We start from the raw sequence: 18,557 nt of genomic DNA on the forward strand, positions 1-18,557 counted from the left end.
GCGGCGAAGCGTAGCTTTGATCCGTGGGCGATTTGTCGACGAAGTCAACTAGTTGTTGACCGTGTGGAGCTAGTCACCGAATAGTTTAAGACTCTTCCATGACTAGTTTCTAGTCGAGACAGGTTGTTGAGGTTATCATTGGCGTTGCTGATTTGTTGAAGTAGTCGTAACTGCGGCGCAAGCCAAGTAGTCGAGGTCATCGTTGCAGCACGTCGATGTTCTTCTTCAGATAGTAGTCGATCCTGGATCGTCCTCGCTTCCAAACTCCGTAGCTGAGCGGAGTAGTCAAAACCTTCCAGCTCCCTAGGGTTGATACACCAAAGGATGGATTCTGCCACAAGGTGGGAGACGTATTCGAGTAACTCAGAGGGCTCTAGTCCCTTCCAGTACACGAAATGGCCTTGCGGCTTAGACGTTATGGTTAAACCCAGATGATTACCCGAAAAGGATTCGGGATTGTCATCTGACTGCTAGTGGTTGTCGAGAACAGGGGCCTCCCGACAAGTGGTGGCTCCCTTGTCCCGAGTCCTCCCAGGCTCCAACTTGTAGTTAACGAGTACTCTTCGTTTGAGTCTGAGTAGTTGTCGAAAACGTCCCCCCCCCCCCCCGACAACCGGTGGCTCACTCGTATCCAATCTTGAGAAGACGATCCAAGTCCTCCTCCAAATAAAAGAGGGTCTTGGACTATGTAGCCTCCTCAGATCGGTTTGAATCCAATCCGAATAGTTCTGGCGCAACGTGAGTTGAAGTCGCGTTGAAAACGGACATCGTCTCGATCTCCCCGGCGTGATCGGGGAGCTGCAACTCATCGATGCTCTCGACAAACTTGTCGAGGTTGTTGCTTCGAGTTGGTGTAGAGGCCTCTGGCTTCCTAGAGTCGGCTGCGTGGTTGTTGAAGCCACCCAAGCCGTTGGCGATGCAGATCCAAGAGCCGAAGATGAAAGTTGTACCCTTATCGAGCACGGGGCTGGTGAAGCAGAAAGATGCCATCGAGTTCTCCAGTGGATGCTCGATGAACCTCCCTACCTAGCGCGCCAGCTGTTGGTGTTTTACCGCCACGCCCACCGAGGAAAACCCCCAAGGTGGTGAGTTTGTAGGTAGCGTGTTGCCGAGATCAGAAACCCGAAAGTGCAAGGAACACAAAGTTTAGATAGGTTCGGACCGCCGAGAGCGTAATACCCGATGTTCTGTGTGTTGTTTGTATTGCCTTAGGTGTTAACGTTGTGTCCGTTGCATGAGGCATGAGTTATCCCTCATGGTCCTATTTGGAGGGTCTCTACCCACCCTTATACAGTCTGAGGGGACATGGTTACGTGGAAGTCCTAGTCGGGTACGAGTCCAGGAGTCCTACCTGAGTACTACTCGGGTAGTTTTCTTCTGTTACGACTAGTTCTACTACTACTCGAGTAGTTCTACTACAGTACGAGTAGTTACAGATGGTGTAGGGCGTAAGTCATGTCTCACCCCTTATCCTGTAAGATGTACGCCATGTGCGCAGTCCTGTTGCTCCGGGTCTGACACTATTAATCCTTATTGTTCAATCTATCCATTAATCTTTTTTATAGATAGTAATATTTTATTTTGTGTTCATGATATAATTGTTCGAAGTGTATAATTTATTTGTTCACATTGTAGATTTAATTGTTCGACCATGTTGCCTCATTTGTTTGCGATATTTATTTTCTATTATTTAGTCTATACAATCAAATGTTCGTGATGTTTAATGTTTTGTTTGTTGTACATTATTATTTATTCGTTATGTTTAATTTTTTATTTGTAAAAATAATTATTTGTTCGTGCTATTAAAATATTTATTCCGAGTAGCTGAAACTAATTATTTACTATTAAAAAAATATTTTTAAAAATATCATGCAAACATAGGCAAGTGTGGTCTTATTTTGAAGATCTTGACATAAAAAACACGATATGTGATCAAAATTTAATTTGGATGTACAGTTTAAGGTTTATTGATTTTTTTAACTTCAACCCCATGACATGTGGGTGATGTCATCAATTTGTCTCCACTTGCGTGCATGTATATGCAATTCCTTCTCAGGGTAGTACTAATCATGGTACTATTTCTTCCCGTCATATATGTGTAGTTGATTAATTAAATAGACCGTGCACCTAGTTTGGTGGGCTGGCGGCTCATTTAATATACGTGGGAAAGCGGATTTTTCAGGTGATAGGTGTTGATTTTATCGCCTCAAGTGATGTATAGACGCACCCGGTGGCCGGGGGCGACCGGATTGACTCAAAGTGGGAAGAAACAAAGTCACGAGCGCTGAGTAACTCTTGCTCTTAGATTTATTGGGCTGATCCGATAAGTAATTAATGAATCAATTAAATTCCAAAATTTATAAAAATTGATGATAGTTATATTCGTTGTAAAACCACCTTAGGCTTCGTTTTAGAATAAGGGGAGACAACCAAGAGAAAATGAACCACGTGGGGATTAGGTGGATCCCCTCCTAACACCCAATCCACGTCGGGGGTTTTGATATCCGAATTAATACAACTGCTCATTTCGAATGTGGAGTTAACGTGATATAGCTAGATTCCTGTCTGTTGCAGGAGTTGAACCTGGTCTTGGTCTGACAGCGTGTGCTGTATTTGATGTCGGTATCTTCATCGTTGTTAAGTGTGTGTTGACAGCTTAAATGCTGAGTTTGTAAGATCTAGGTTATAGGCATTTATCTGTGAATCTTCAAGGCTGGAAATTTTCCTCGGTCTAAAAAAAAGCTAGATTCCTATCCATTAAAAATAGCAAAGGGTATGCCAAAACATCACGAACCCTATGATTCCCGGCACAATATTAACCAGAATTGAGGTCAAACATCAGGAAAGATAAAGAAAAGAAACGATGAAAAATTATAGAAAAATGGTGAAACACACAACTCCGTTGAAGCCTTCCGTCGAACAGGTGGCGTGCTCGCCATCCTGCCATGCATACCAACCTGAACACCACATGAACATTGACAAGCCTTGGGCTTGACCCTGCAGCCGCTCGCGGCCACAGTACTAGAATGGTCATGAGGCCCGCCGTCCTGCAGCTATCTGCATGTCATCGCATTGCTTCATGCTTGCTTCCACCACACATGGCATCGCTTGATCACCATGTTCCATGCCATGACTATATATCTTGCCGTCATAGCTAGTACGGCACTACGGCTCAAGACACACATGGCGCCGCCGCCGGCATGCATGCTCCGCGGTGTTGTGACTTGCGAGGCGGTTTGTGGATGGTACGGTGCGTAGGCGAGCAGCAGCAGCCGCCGCCGCCGGAGTCGAATAATAGGCTGATGTATCTGGGAGGGGAGCGAGAAGGAGCTGCAAGAGTGGAGAAGGTCGCCGCTGGATTGGAGAGGCAAGCTGCGGGCGGCGCGAGCGGACAGTGTTGGAGGATTTTGGGAGCACAGCGATAACGACGCACCCGACGCGCGATTTTTGTTCCCGGCCTCGAATGACAATTCACTTTATCACCCTCCTTTTGAAACATTCAGCAGCCCAACCCTAATCCCCACAGTAATAACAAACCTAACTGACGCAACGGACTCCTCCGTCATGCATATCTCGGCAGCTGCTTCTCGATCTTCCGGTCGGCCGTTTCTCCACCCTGCGTACTGCATGCTAACTCCGTCCAGCACATGCATGGCTGATGCATGACCACGAAACGGATCGAACAGAACCTCTACCGTCCTCTCAACTTTGCCTATATATACACAAACTGTGCAAGAGATCTTGACATTTTCATTTGGAGGCCGGGCTGCCATGCGCAACGACGGAGAGAGAGAGAGAGCGGGCTGCAGCCAAGGATGCTAACTCCGGCGCCGGCGAGGCGGCGACAACTCACGCACATCCATCCACACCGTACCGGCCAGCCGGCAAGTCTTATCCTTCGGCTACATCTAGCTCCCTTCTCATCGCGCATGGCTCCGCCCGCCAACACCTACTAGCGCGCCATGGATCCATCCAACAAACCGTGCACACAATTCAAGCTCAATTATATTGGTGGGATCCTCATGCGTGCGTCGATCTACCGCGCGCCATGCTGGCGAGAAATTGTATAGGTACAGGACAGGTAATCGAATAAAACATCTTAAACCTCATATAGATTAACAACTAATCCGTCTCCGTACGTACTGTGCGGCTGTTCGTCCACAAAGCAGCGGAGATGGGACATGTGGCTAACTAGAACTGGACAGCAGGTGTACAGAGTTATCTTGATTAATACGAAACTTCAAACACCTTTTTCTCTTAATTCTTACATCCGCTTTTAGAACCGTTTGATGCATAGTGATGCTCATAATAAACCCAACAAAGTGAGATCCAATATGGATACATTCTTTTTATTATTCAAAATCAATGATATCAAAAACCTATTTGACACCTTTTTTTGAAATATATTGGAACAGTGTTTTCAAAATTTTAACCTATTTTTCGTGAAACGTTGAGCCTAGTGTTTCACAATTCTAATATGTGTAAAAATAATCAACCTTTTGAATGTATCGTTTCAACATTTTCAATCTAAAATTTCAACATTTGAAGTTTACGGTTTCAACATTTGAACATAAAAATGTTGCACATGTGTTAAAAAATTGTTGAAATAGATTTAGGTAATGTTGAATCAGCCATTCCAGATTGTTGGAAGTGGCATATTCATGGACATATTTGAATAAGGGAGTTTAAAAGAAAGATGGAAGAGAAAGGGGAAGATGAAAAGAAAAACTACACTGGTCTTTTTCTTAATTGTCTAGTGATTCTACCTCATGCGCAAATGGGCGAACTGCGCCTGCAGATGGAATCGTGGGCTGTTGTCTGACGCTCTTGTCTCATGCGCGAATGGGCGAACTACGTCCATAAGCTGAAACAAACGGGACCTTGGGCTGGTTTGATGGGCTGTTGTTGGATCTTAAAGATGAATACGTTATCTACCTACCAGAAGAGATAGGAGCCCCGTCTGCAAGGGCCTAACTGTTGTTCTTCTTGCCTCTGATAGATAGCCTGCCCACACTTGCCTTACCAACATTCAGCATTTCAATTTTGTACAACCAAAATTTTGCACGTTTTCATCGGATAGATCTGGCCATCATTTGTTTTTCCCATATTATTTATTTTTCAACGCACCCCTTATTTGGCATTATAATTTGTAATTTCCTTTATTTGGGAGCCTATTATTTGTAAGACCACACCCTTACTTTACATTTCTGTATTTATAAGAGCTACAGCTCTTTCATTTGAGAAAAAAAATCGGTTTTTCCTCTCAGTGAAAGAATATACTCGTGTATGACAGATTAGGCTGTTACAGTTAATTAGCACCGTCGTCATGTACATTATGTTGCTCCCTTTCTGCCTGCTGGGAATCATCATGCATGCATTGGGGCCTGCTGGTATGTTTGGTGGCTGTTCCTGTTAACCTTTTGGTGCTTCATGATCACACAAAAGAAAGAGAATAATATTAGTACAGCTAAAGAAGATCTAAGAAAGATTCGGACTGATACTTTCTTTCACTCAACAGTCAACTCTGAAACTTAGATAGGTTATATTGGAGGTTTATAGCTCATAATAAATTCCCAAACAAATGATTATATATATATATATATACATATGTTGATTCCAGAAGAATACAGTACTTCTGCTACTTTTTGGCGCGTCGAAAGGAAGCACAATCATTCGTGTGAGAGATGGGGGATAGACAAGCACAAAATCTTATCCCAATCATGTCGTGAAGCATCCTATCATATAGTAGATGAAAAAGAAGTGGCAGAAAATGGAAACTACCGTCATCCCCGTTTGGTTGCACTTTGAACAGGGAATCAAACCTAGGACCTATGATCTGGAGTTATGATTGTGTACTACGTTAAGTGTTTTGTGACACGAAAAAATTCACTCTTCTTCTCTGTGTTCGCCGCTATACATATCACATAATTTAGTTTATATGATGATATTTGATTTTCTCAGCATGCATGTACTTATTTTATCTAATCTAATTCAATTTGGACATGCTACGTTTCTACTCATTTCACTCTCGACGACTCGACCCAAGAAAAGAAATGGTTTAGAACATATGGTAAAGGATATCTGAGCAATTCCGACCATCCCTGCCACTGGGAAAACTTACCTCTGTTATATTCCATATCTGGTATGCAAACTAGTGTACTAATGTAGCACTAATATTCTTCCAATGTGACCATACAACCAGGAGAACAATGCAACTGCTGTTGTTGTTGGAGCATGAAATGCTTGCCACAGTATCTCTACAACTTTGGCCCACAAATCTTGCAGAAAGATGGAAATCCAGACAGAAAGCTAAGGCCGCCCTGCATTGTTTTTCAAAAAAAAAAGGTCCCTTGCATTGCGCTGATAAGTGGACTTGTCCTTCATTTCCTTGTCAAAGGACAAAAAAGGTTTGTTCCATTCCAATCCTGTCCAGAAAGATGGCTCTAGAAATACACAGAGATCAGGTCAAAAGGTTGTCCCACCTGTACTCTACATATTCCATGCCTAGTTCGTTGTGCCTATAAATTTGCCCCGAGGGAGCTGCTGTTCACTTCAGAAGAACTTGAGGGACCTCAAGGCTGGAGAAGGTAGCTGATAGCTTGAGATCAAGAAGCTATGCCTCTAACTACCTGGGGGGCCATGCAAGAAGGGGTAGAGAGTGGGAGATGCAGCCAAGGATGACTTGCCGGCAGCCACCAGGCGTCGACAAGCATCTCAGCCGGCAAGTCTGTCCTTGGCTACACCTTACTCTCTGCCTATCATGTGTTGCCCTTACCTGGCTTGAGTGTAGCTGTGTGTGGGTAAGTGATGGTTGAGACTGCCGACCGTTGCCTCCATGCCAGTGGCGACTATATGTCCATGAACGTTACTTGGCGGACGGATAGCGAATTCCTCCCTTAGAGCATGCATGCAAGAGGAAGAAGAACAATAAGCGTGCCATATAGTAGGTCCCATCCCTTCATGGAGTTAGCTAGGCTGCTACTGCCTCCCACACTTTAAGTGTGACGGTGGCACCCTTTCCATCCAAAATTCGATTAGAGCTCAGTCCCTAGATGCAACATGCTATGATCGGATCGAGCATGCATTTCCAAGTCCCCAAGAGGATACCAGTTGCTCAAATCTATGAGGACATATTGTTTCTTTTAGGCTGGGATTGAAATGGCAACTTCTATGGCTCTATCAAACTATTTTACAGTCTGCATTGGGTCTAATTTTGACCACAACAATTCATAATTTTGACTTTGGCCATGCTTTTATTGGACTACTATCTTTTGAAGATTTCAGCTGATTTTATTTTACCAATAGGAGAAAGACAGGAATAATCAACCATTTTCTGATCGCAAAATAAAACGAGCAACATTTTTAACCTCATTATCTTTCTCGTGCTGGCAATAAATTTTTAGAACCGATATAAATTTTATCTTTTGTCGTTGAAATCAATTTCTCGAACCAATATAAATATAACATGCAAACAATCACCTTGTATGAGTGCTTACATTTTCCTTTATTTATTTTAGAAATTAATGGCACTATTCATTCAATTGTAACTTGTAAGCAACATCGAAACGAGCACCTATAGTGACTCCACTAATCTCATCATGTGTTGGTTCAGTCTCTGGAAGGTGCTCACAGGGGTAGGGTTTGTATGTACGTATTCATACGGGTGAGTTTACATGTGTATATGGGAGCATCTACATCTGTATTATGGTTTGAATTGTTTTACCAACTGTAGAAGCAATGAAAAAAGAATAATATATGGAGCTAGTGTATATGTAGTTCTAATTTTCCATATACACCTGACAGCAGTGCGCACTGATTTTTTGTAGCAACATAGGAAAGAAAGAACACACATATTTTGCACTTTTACCATGCACGCCCGCACATGAAGCTAGTCTATATGTAATTCTAATTTTCCATATAACCTGATGGCCGTGCGCGCTGATTTTTGCACTCAAATTTGAATAAAGTCTTGTAACTTGGAACTAATATATATAGGCCTTACAATTAATTTTAAATGGATATATATTATTCCATGGTGCACACACAATGCAAGTCCACTAGCACTCGTGTATATGTATAAGCTCTCCATCGATCACAACAGAATCGTGCATGTAAAGGCACTGGTGCCGTAACAAAATAATATTAACATAGCTAGAGAAGATCTAAGAAAGGTTGGGATCGATATTTCTTTTGGTACTTGAACTCTGGGGCTCTTAGCTCCGTTATATGCTTATTTGGCTGCTACAGTTCTTATTATACTCCGATCTTTCTGATTCAAATTAAACACAAGGAGATTTAGGGCATTGACATGGTTAACAAGGTAAAGTTTGTTCTGAAGGCACTTTCATGGTGAATCTAGTAACATCTATTTTGGCTGATTATGAAAATCACAATCTGCTCAAACATTGATAGATGGATGGTCAAAGTTAACTAAGTTCGACAGGCCAGGATCTTTACGTGACATCTATTTTGACAAGAGTATAGTAATAAGATCAGTTGATCTCGGAGCCTCGGATGGGTTATATAGTCTAGCTTGTTTGCAAGTCATAAACCCAAACATACTTGAGATGGAAAGGAAGTGCATGCAGTACGCATGTACGGCCTAGCTTGTGCGTGGAAAGGAAGCACAATCATTCATGAGAGATGGAGATGTAATATTCCATTTTGGGCGTGGTGAAGACAATCATTGTGATCGATATTCTCCCCAGTAGGGTATGTGCCAACCACACAATGGGAGCTCCCGCTACCGTTGAAGCATGGGATGCTTGCCACTAGCTGCAATTTGGCCCACAGATCTTGCACACAGATAGCCCCATGCATTGCACTAGTCAGTGGACTGCTGGTCCTTGTTTTCCCTATCAAAGGGAAAAAGTTTGTTCCAAACCGATCATCTCGAAAAAGATAGAAACATATACAGGATAAGGTCAAAAGGCTGGCCCCACCTGCACCCTATGTATTACATTCCTAGTGTTACTATAGGTTTACTCCAAGGGAAGTGCTGTAGCCTCAGGACGGAGAAGAGGTAGCCTATAACTGCCTTCGGGGGCATGCAAGAAGAGGCAGAGACCAGGAGATGCAGCCAAGGATGACTTGCCGGCGGCCACTGATAACCTGCAACCACCAGCATGGGTTGTTATTGGCATCTCCATCGACCGGCAAGTCTCCTTGGCTACACCTTGCTCTTTGCCCATCATATGCTGCCCTTTCTTGGTTTACGAGTAGGTAAGGACATACTCTCTTCATTCTAAAATATAGGTTGTTTTAGCAAATCTAGATGCATAATTTTTCTATGTACCTGGATATAATATTTATCTGGATATAATATTTATCTAGGTGTATAGTAAAAACTATGTATCTAAATTTTCCGAAACGACGTATATTTTGAAACGGAGGGAGTATATTATACTGATAATTCATGCATGGCAGAAGGCGTCGCAAGCTGCCGCGCTAAGTGTCCCCTGAGGTAACGATGAGGAGTGTGTGTGCGCGCGCGCAGCTGCTTTTTCGAGGAGTCTATAACCTATCTACCTCCACCACTAGGTCCGCAAGGCTGCAAATTTCTCCCTCAGAGCAAGATGACGAAGAACGGCGAGCATGCCATGCGCAGATGTAGCGGCCTACTACTTAGCCCAAACTTTCCCCCATTATTGGCCCGCATGAAATTTAGAGCCTACTACTTCCTCCCAGACTTTAAGTGTAACAACAACAACCTGCTTGCATCCAAAATTCACTCCGAGCTCAATTCCTACATGCCACGGGCAAGATTTACAATATGCGCTGAGAGTTCTGAAGCAAGTGGCTGATGGGATTCAGGTTGTTTTGTCCATATCGTCTCGAATTGTTGGTCGGCAAAAGTTACTAGGGAATTCATTTTTTGCTCTTGAGGAATACTATTTTGATACTTGGATACCGTCACCCATTGAGAAGGGAAAAATAATAAGGAATGGAGTTCCCGTCGGCCATCCAACTAAAACTCTTGGCAATAGTTAAAACTCTGAGGCTATGATCTGAGCATGCCTTATTCCGAGGTCCAGTAGATGACCAGTTGCCTATGTCTATAAGCAAATTACAAATATTGTTAATTTTAGGCAGGAAAAGAGAATCTCTATCAGACTATTTTACAGTGAGTAATGGTTACAAATATTGTTACTTTCAAAGCGAAGCAAAATAATAATACATCTAATAATTATTTAGTTCCCATTTTATTTCTCTAAATATGAAAAGTTATATTAAGTGAACAATAATTCTTATAGAAGTAACTACAATTTTAGTATAATGGAATGCCAATTTATGAAGCTGAGATTTTAGTTACTAAAAAAATTTATTACGAAAATTCTCGATGAATCGTCAACTTGCCAACTCAAAAAGGAAAAAAGAAAAAGAAAAAAAAGCAGAACAAGAAACAACAAATAAGTATATTTGAGAAGTCAAATAAGTATGAATAAGTAAATTGTAAAATCTTGAGGAATAATGACAATTATTGAAGCCCACAAAGCAAAATAATATGTCTATAATTTTCTTCTTAACATTAAATAGCTAATGGTACATGACATAACCACAACCTCGATGTTCACAATGAAAATAACAGAGCATGCAGCGGGGGCTTCCCCCGCTGTTAGCTTTCAAAAAAAAAACAGAGCATATGTTTACAAATAGGATGCATTATTTTATTCCTATGTATCCAAGCTTATAATTTGCTGGTGAGAACAAACATACTGTATACGCACTCAGGAATCGAACATGAGAACAAGTGATGTGCTACGCTTCCATAAGTTTCTAATGTAGAACATATGTAGTACTTCCAAATTGTAAGCCCAACAGTACACAAACTACTGACATGTAACTTTAAGACCTTTATGTTATAGCTTTGCTCATCTTGCACCTGTATTATTTGTACCATTTGATCCAATTTCTCTAGCTCCATGCCTCCATTATATCTATACTTTTGTACTTTTGACAGAGTTTCAGTAACACCAGCCTTTGATCTGTTGCGTAGAATAATCCCATTGATCAGAAGTTCAGGGATAGTGGTGGTGCTGCAAACTGACTTTCCTTTTCTTTCGCGATCCAGTCCAGGATCAAGCCTTGCAGTTGCTCAGGTGCACGTGAAACCCATGATTTAACACTACCGGAAACGCGGTCTTTGCCGAGTGTCCGAAGCTTTGCCGAGTGCTAAATATCGGGCACTCGGCAAAGAAAAACACACGGTGAATTCACCCTTTGCCGAGCGCCAGAGACTCGGCAAAGAAAAACACTCGGCAAATAATACTTTGCCGAGTGTCGGGCACTCGGCAAAGGAGGACACTCGGCAAACAAGGGCCACGCAATTAACGGCGTCATTCTTTGCCGAGTGCCACGTCAAAGGCACTCGGCAAAGAGACATTTTGCCGAGTGCCTGGCCAAGACACTCGGCAAAATGTACATATTTTTTTCTCTACTTTATCCTAATTTTTTATATTATCATCCTACATTCTCCTCAACAACATATGTAATTTTGGTTCATTTCTCAAAGTGTCTGCTATATTTTGTCAATTTATTTTATTTTATTGAATTTCTTGAATAATTCAAATTTGAACTGCGTGGTCATTCGAATAGTGGAAAAAATGAATAAAAAATTATTATTTATGTTAATGAACATGCTTTGATGCGTTATCGAAAAATGGACCAGAAATTTTTGAACTACTATTCACGAAATATGGCGACTAAATTGTGTTCGAGTCGTATTTAAATTGTATAAAAGGCAAATTTGGTTGGAAAATTATGAAACTTGTCGAGATGTCATGTTATCATGTGAGGATATTGTGATAAAATTTTTATAAGATTTCGTGAAAGTTTGCAATCTACAATGCTTAACACCCAATCGGTCTGTATATAAAGTCATACACCTCTTTGGAAAACTTTTAATTTGTAAGCATCGTATGTTTTTACTTTAACGAAACCTCGTCAGATTTTTATCATAAGTTCCCCATGTGATATCATTACATCTCGACAAGTTTCATAATTTTTGGACCATATTTGCATTTTATACATTTTAAAAACAACTGAACAATAAGTTCGTCGTCATGTTTCGTGGACAACAAATTTAAAATTTCTAATTTTTTTCTCGATAATGTCTCAACGCATGCTTCAATAACATGAATATCATTTTTTGATTCATTGTTTTTCATTATTCGTGTGACTTGTAGTTCAAATTTTAATAATTACAAGAAATTCAATAACATGAAATAAATTGACGAAATATAGCAAACACTTCGATTAATGGGCACAAATTGCACATACTGCTGCACTTAATGTAAGTATCACAGTAAAAAAGTTTGGTGGCAAATAGTTTTAAAAAATTAAAATTATTTGACGAGGGCCTGTTTGGGGCGCTCGGCAAAGCGGCCTCTTTGCCGAGTGCCTGCTCGGGCGCTCGGCAAAGCCTCCTCTTTGCCGAGTGCCTCCGATCTGTGACACTCGGCAAATCCTCCCAGGCTTTGCCGAGTGTCCCAGATCTGGGGCACTCGGCAAAGAGGGAATATATCGTCCTCCCGCGCGCCCGTTACCCACAGGCGCTATCTTCAATTTCGGACCCCCCCCCCGCGCCCGGGCCCCCGGCCCCGCCGCCGCCGCGCCCCCAGCCCCCGCCGCTCACCGGCCCCCGCGCCCGCGCCCCCGGCCCCGCCGCCCCTGCGCCCCCGCCGCCGCCGCGCCCCCAGCCCCCGCCGCTCACCGGCCCCCGCGCCCGCGCCCGCGTCCCCGCCCCCGGCCCCGCCGCCCCTGCGCCCCCGCCGCCGCCACGCCCCCAGCCCCCGCCGCTCACCGGCCCCCGCGCCCGCGCCCCCGCCCCCGGCCCCGCCGCCCCTGCGCCCCCGCCGCCGCCACGCCCCCAGCCCCCGCCGCTCCCCGGCCCCGACGCCGCTGCCCCGGCCCCCTGCCGCGCCCCGGCCCGAGCCGCCGCCGCGCCCACGCCCGACGCCGCGCCCCGACTCCCCGCCGTGCCCCGGCCCGAGCCGCCGCCGCGCCACCGGCCGCGGGCGCGCCCCGGCCCCGACGCCGCGCCCCCGACCCCCCGCCGTGCCCCGGCCCGAGCCGCCGCCGCGCCCCCGGCCCCGACGCCGCGCCCCCGGCCCCCTGCCGCGCCCCGGCCCGAGCAGAGTGAGTAGCTCTGTCACCCTTTCTCCAATCCAACCTCCCTAAAAACTTTGTAGCAACAAAACCATGAAAAAAGATCACCTCAACAACTGTGAAGTGCCAAACTCTCTCTTTCTCAGGGCCCTGCCGAGCATGCCATCACACACTACTAATTTTCTTGCTCTAGTAAATTATGCTTACGAAGATGTAACGTGCATTTCAACTTCCTGCACATCATAATATTGTTCCAACCTTTTATTCCGGAGATTCCTTTATGTGGCTCCGCTTCCTCCTCCCACAAAAATTCTGTTGATCTTATTATGATGCCGTCAAGTGATGCCCCCTGATTATGATGCAAGACTGGCGTGCCGGCAGGACCAAGGGTCCGGGGCAAGCCAGGTGCAGCAGTGGCCAACCCACGATGTAGGGCGGGCATAGTAGTGGAGGTATAGTAGTGCAAGTATGGCCGGGGCTGAGCTTGGCAGGGCTGTGGCAAGCTGAAGGCTTAACACAGTCCGAGCTGCCTGCAATGGCACCAGAACCAGCTGCTAGAGTTTTAGAACAATTTTTTACTCGTAGCAAAGCACACGCATCATATAATAACACCACATGACAGCCTTCATGCATGGCTTCCTGAGATGAGATGATGGCAATCTTGCTTGTTTGGTTACACACCATACACCATAATAATTCCTTTATTTGTTTCTTCTCATCTGAAAGATGGCACCTTTTTTCTTTGTTTTCTGTTTGAAATAAAGAGCTGCCTGGAGTGTGAACAACTGTACTGTCACCTCACTCGGCAAAGAGCCTCTTTATTAATTTGTGATCTCTGTTTTGGTTTGTGTGTGTGTGAGTGTGCCTCCTTTGATGTAACATATGTAACATATATTATTAAGTCACCTAGAAATATTAAAGCAAAATTGAGGCTTCCATTGCAGGTACTGCCCCCGGCCCGTGCCCTCGGCCGTGCCCCCGCCGCGCCCCGGCCGCCGCAGGTACTGCATCCGATCATGTTCCACCAGCTGATGCACGTTTCTTTAAAAAATACACCATGTATCTTTAGGAGTTGTTATAGATCATTCTGCTGTGTTGATATAACATGCCATATTCCTCGCTCTCGTGCATATACGTAGGGCAATTGATATTACTCTGTCTCCGCTGTATACGTTAGAGGATGGAAGACCGTGCGTGGATGTACACTGGCCGCCCAAGTCAGGTTGGGATGACTAGTGAATGGATCAGGAAGACCGATGCTTTCTTGGAAATGGCGTTTGGCGAAGCTGCTAAAGGAGCGAATATGATTCTCTGCCCATGCAGCAAGTGTGCAAACAGGAAAAGACAGAATAAGAAGAATATGGGGGAACATCTTTGCAAGAATGGATTTACGGCAGATTATACCCGGTGGATCTACCACGGTGAAGCCAATCGTATGAGAGAGGATGTGGTGAGACCACGTGTCGAGGATTATGATGCTAATGCCGGTGTAGCGGACATGTTGGATGACTATGGGGAGGCACGGTTCGCAAAGGGACAAACGGAGGAGGAGCCAGAGTCGACCGCAAAGGCGTTCTACGACATGCTTGCCGCGTCACATAAACCCCTTCATGGACATACGACGGTTTCTCAGCTTGATGCCATTGGACGCATAATGGCGTTAAAGTCGCAGTACAGTCTGAGTCGAGGCGCCTTTGATGCTTTATTGACAGTTATTGTATGCTGTTTGTTAGCTTAATTCATTATTAGATGCTTTTGTACATTAGATGATGATTAGAGGAATTCACTTGTACTGATTTATTTCTTTATTAGGTTTCTAATAGTCTGGCTATATTTATGTACGATCGTCATTTATCTTGTCTCACATGCAATCTCTTCTTCTCTGTGTAGAGACAATCGGCGGCGTCAAATGATCCGCATGCACAGCCATCTCCAAATCAGGCAACTCCAAATCAGCCATCTCGAAATCTTCATTTGTGACATTGGAGCTTGTGTGGTGAGCTTGTGTGGTGAACTTCAAATGAACCTTTATGTTCTTAACACTTATGTGGTGAATTTGTGTATGTGATATTACTTGTGTGATGACGAGATTTTGTTAAATTTGGTTGTGACGATAAGACTTGCGTGACTTTGGTTGTGTCTGTGAAATTTCAAATAATATGACTGTGTGAATATATAATATGCCTGTGTGAATATGTGCCTGTGAAAAATGGTGGGAAAAAACAAGTTAAAATCTTAAAAAAAACAATTTGCCGAGTGTATAAATGAAGCACTCGGCAAAGTTACCTGAACTTTGCCGAGTGCCACGTGGCCGGCACTCGGCAAAGTGACCTAAACTTTGCCGAGCGCCCTCCTCTTGGCGCTCGGCAAAGACTAGGCCTTTGCCGAGTGCCACGTCACAGGCACTCGGCAAAGACTGAGGCTTTGCCGAGCGCCAAACTGAGGGCGTTCGGCAAAGGCTAGGCCTTTTGCCGAGTGCTTGCTGCGTGGCACTCGGCAAAGGTCCAGTCTTTGCCGAGCGCCAAGTGGAGGGCGCTCGGCAAAGAGCCGTCACGGCGCCAAACGCCGTCTCGGCTGCTTTTCTTTGCCGAGTGCCTTCCGGGACACTGGGCGAAGCCTTTGCCGAGTGCCCGACAAAAGGCACTCGGCAAAGACGTCTTTGCCGGAATATTCGCTGCCGAGTGCGCTTTGCCGGGTGTTACGCTCGGCAAAGCCTTTGCCGAGTGTTTTCTTGGTTTTGCCGAGTGTCCCAGACACTCGGCAAAGATCCTGAATCCGGTAGTGTAAGGAAGCGAAGGACCATACGATTCCGACTCCCCAGCTCCTGAACCTGCCATTGCACCGGCCTTCTTTTCCAAGCTCCCCTAGATGTTCTCCGTGTCACCATGCTTGCCTTCTCAAACTTAATGTATTCAGTGCCATGTTTAGACTTCCACAGCATTTGGCAGACTTTTGCTTTGGTGTTTCCGTAGAAGTAATCTATTGCCTTTGTCAGCATGGTTTCATTCAGCTATTTCAAGGTAATGTTTGTATGCAAGCAATTTTGCTCCTGACCGTCAATAGATGCTATTGCAGAACTTTTATCTGCAGGCAGCATGTCTTTTGAAGAATCATGGGGCGTGAAGGCAAGCCCAACATTCAGTTGTGGACAATCTTGTAGAGAACTTTCATATTCAGACAGCATGGTCCGACGTTTGTTGTACTCGGACAATGAGACTTGACACTGCAAATTTACTTCAATAACATGTTCTAGAGGAACATCTGTCAGTCCTAGCATTTCTAGGTTACTAATATGAGGCTTATGCTGATCATGTTGCTTGCAACATAATGGGCCTGGACGAAACCATTGAGTGCTAAATCTATGAAGATTTTCCCAGTGTTTACTATGCCACAAATCAACATATGGCACCCATGGGAAGTCCTGCATAGGTAGTTCCGTTTCAAGATTATGTTGTTTGTTCCCAACGAACTTGTTTGGTCTCTCCTTCCACTCAGATCTGCAGGAAACAAGCTTGCCTATGCTTTTCTTATTCAGATTTTCACTCTTTGTTGCCAAACCAAGAATTAAATGTCGCTGATAGAACAAAAGACTTGGCATTACTGGGTTTAACACCCCCCTCCCTTACGTATATAGAATAAGCATTAATTTATGAGCAGATGTCTGTTCACGAAAACTGTCTATTTGTCAAAGAACGCAGTGAGAGAACGTAATTATTCATGAAAAAAATGTGTTGCTTTCCTATATATGTTGACATAATGGTTCGATGTAACCCTTCATCAAGTGCTACATATATAAAACAGATAGGGCATTAACATCCCGGGAGGATCACAAACAAGGATGCATTTCCGCAACTATGCATGATGGTTGCAGTCTAGTGCAGGACCATATTATTTGCTAGGGAAACGACGACCACCTAAACCCCTTCATTCGCGAAGGAGTACGTCTTGTGTTGTCAAGATTCCAAGGAGTTTGATACATCGATTACCGAGGAGTCAAGTTGCTATAAGCATTCAACAAAGGCCGTAGAGTGAGGCTTCGCTGAGCCAAGGTGATAAGAAGAGATCAGGCGCAACCGAAGGCAAGAGCGAGCACAGAATGCATGCTGCAGTTGCCTTCCTTCAAGGCAGGGCCGGCTCCATGATTTGGAGGGCCCTCGGGCAAACTTGACTTCATAGGCCCTTAAAACGACGACGATGAGGGCTTCCAGCGGCTCGCGGCGGTAGAAGTTCAACGGGCGCAAATACGCGAACTCGCGATGTGATCATGTGGAGCAGCGCCACACTTAGCTTCAGGTTGGCAAGAGCGAGGGGAAAAAAATGAGCGACCCAGCCTCCAAGCTGAGGAGGACGCCCTGTCGGAGCGCGCCCTGGTCGCTGTGGTGGTGGCCTGGTGGGCACTAACCCAACTTTCTCACCGCCGCTGGTCCGCCAGTTCATTCAAGAGAACTACGGTGTCCCGGAAGACGCTTTCTCCCTGCACCGGCACCAACCGGAAGATTTCCTGATCATCTTCCGGGACAGGACCGTCCTCGAGCATGTTCTCCACGCACCCCCTCTCCCGGTTGCTGATATGGTCCTCCGTTTTCGTCGGTGGCGTCGTTTTGCTGCGGCTGATGCTGAATCTATGCGCTACCGTGTTCTGGTGGAGCTGCGGGGGATTCCTGCACATGCCTGGTCGGTGGAAACTGCTCTTGGTGATGCTTGTGCATGCCCTGAACCTACGTCAGCAACTGTGGCCCGTGAAAATCTGCGTCGTTTTCAGGTGGCGGTTTGGTGTATTGACCCTGATCTCATCCCTAATAATGTGGTAACAATTCGTATTCCGTAACATGTGATCGTGGCGAATCTACGATTCAAAGTTATGATGGTCCAAGGTAAAAATTTTGAATACCACAAGTCCACAACATATTAATAAAATATCTTATAACATCTCCAAATCCAGATTTAAGTATAAAACTTGCAGCAAATGAAGCTTACATGCTTATAATAGTTCAAATAAAGTTACAATACTACTATTTCTTAGTTCAGATTTAAGTATAAAACTTGCAGCAAATCATGATCTGCTCCGGAATGCTACCGGACTCGTCTGATGATCCAGGATTGGAACGCTCCAAGCACAAAATTTCATGATGAAGCGCCTGGGCCTTACCCGCCGGACGCATCATCTTTCCAGCGCTTTACGGATACATTCTACTCCAACCTCACCTCCTCCCAGTGTGAGGCTTTGGACGCGCTGCTGCCGTCTGGGTTGTCTTCCTTCGGTACCTCCGAGGGAAACGATCTGTTGTAAACTCGGGTCCCTACCCAGGTCGCAAAATCTGTATCCCAAATGATCTGTGAAAATTTTCTACTTTGGAACGTTCGCCGGTTGAACTCGCGAGCGCGTCGCAATGTTGTACATGATCTGGTCGGCCAGGAGCGCCGTATATTTTGATTTCGAGAATTAACAT

At 44.8% G+C, this 18,557-nt stretch overlaps 1 pseudogene; it reads right to left on the reverse strand.

Annotated features, from left to right (window-relative positions):
• Positions 1 to 9,242: 9,242 nt before the first annotated feature.
• On the reverse strand, positions 9,243 to 16,705 carry LOC112898058 (annotated as a pseudogene).
• Between the last annotated feature and the right edge of the window lie 1,852 nt (positions 16,706 to 18,557).

The sequence above is a fragment of the Panicum hallii genome, chromosome 6, assembly GCF_002211085.1.
Source record: "Panicum hallii strain FIL2 chromosome 6, PHallii_v3.1, whole genome shotgun sequence".
Lineage (NCBI taxonomy): Eukaryota > Viridiplantae > Streptophyta > Magnoliopsida > Poales > Poaceae > Panicum > Panicum hallii.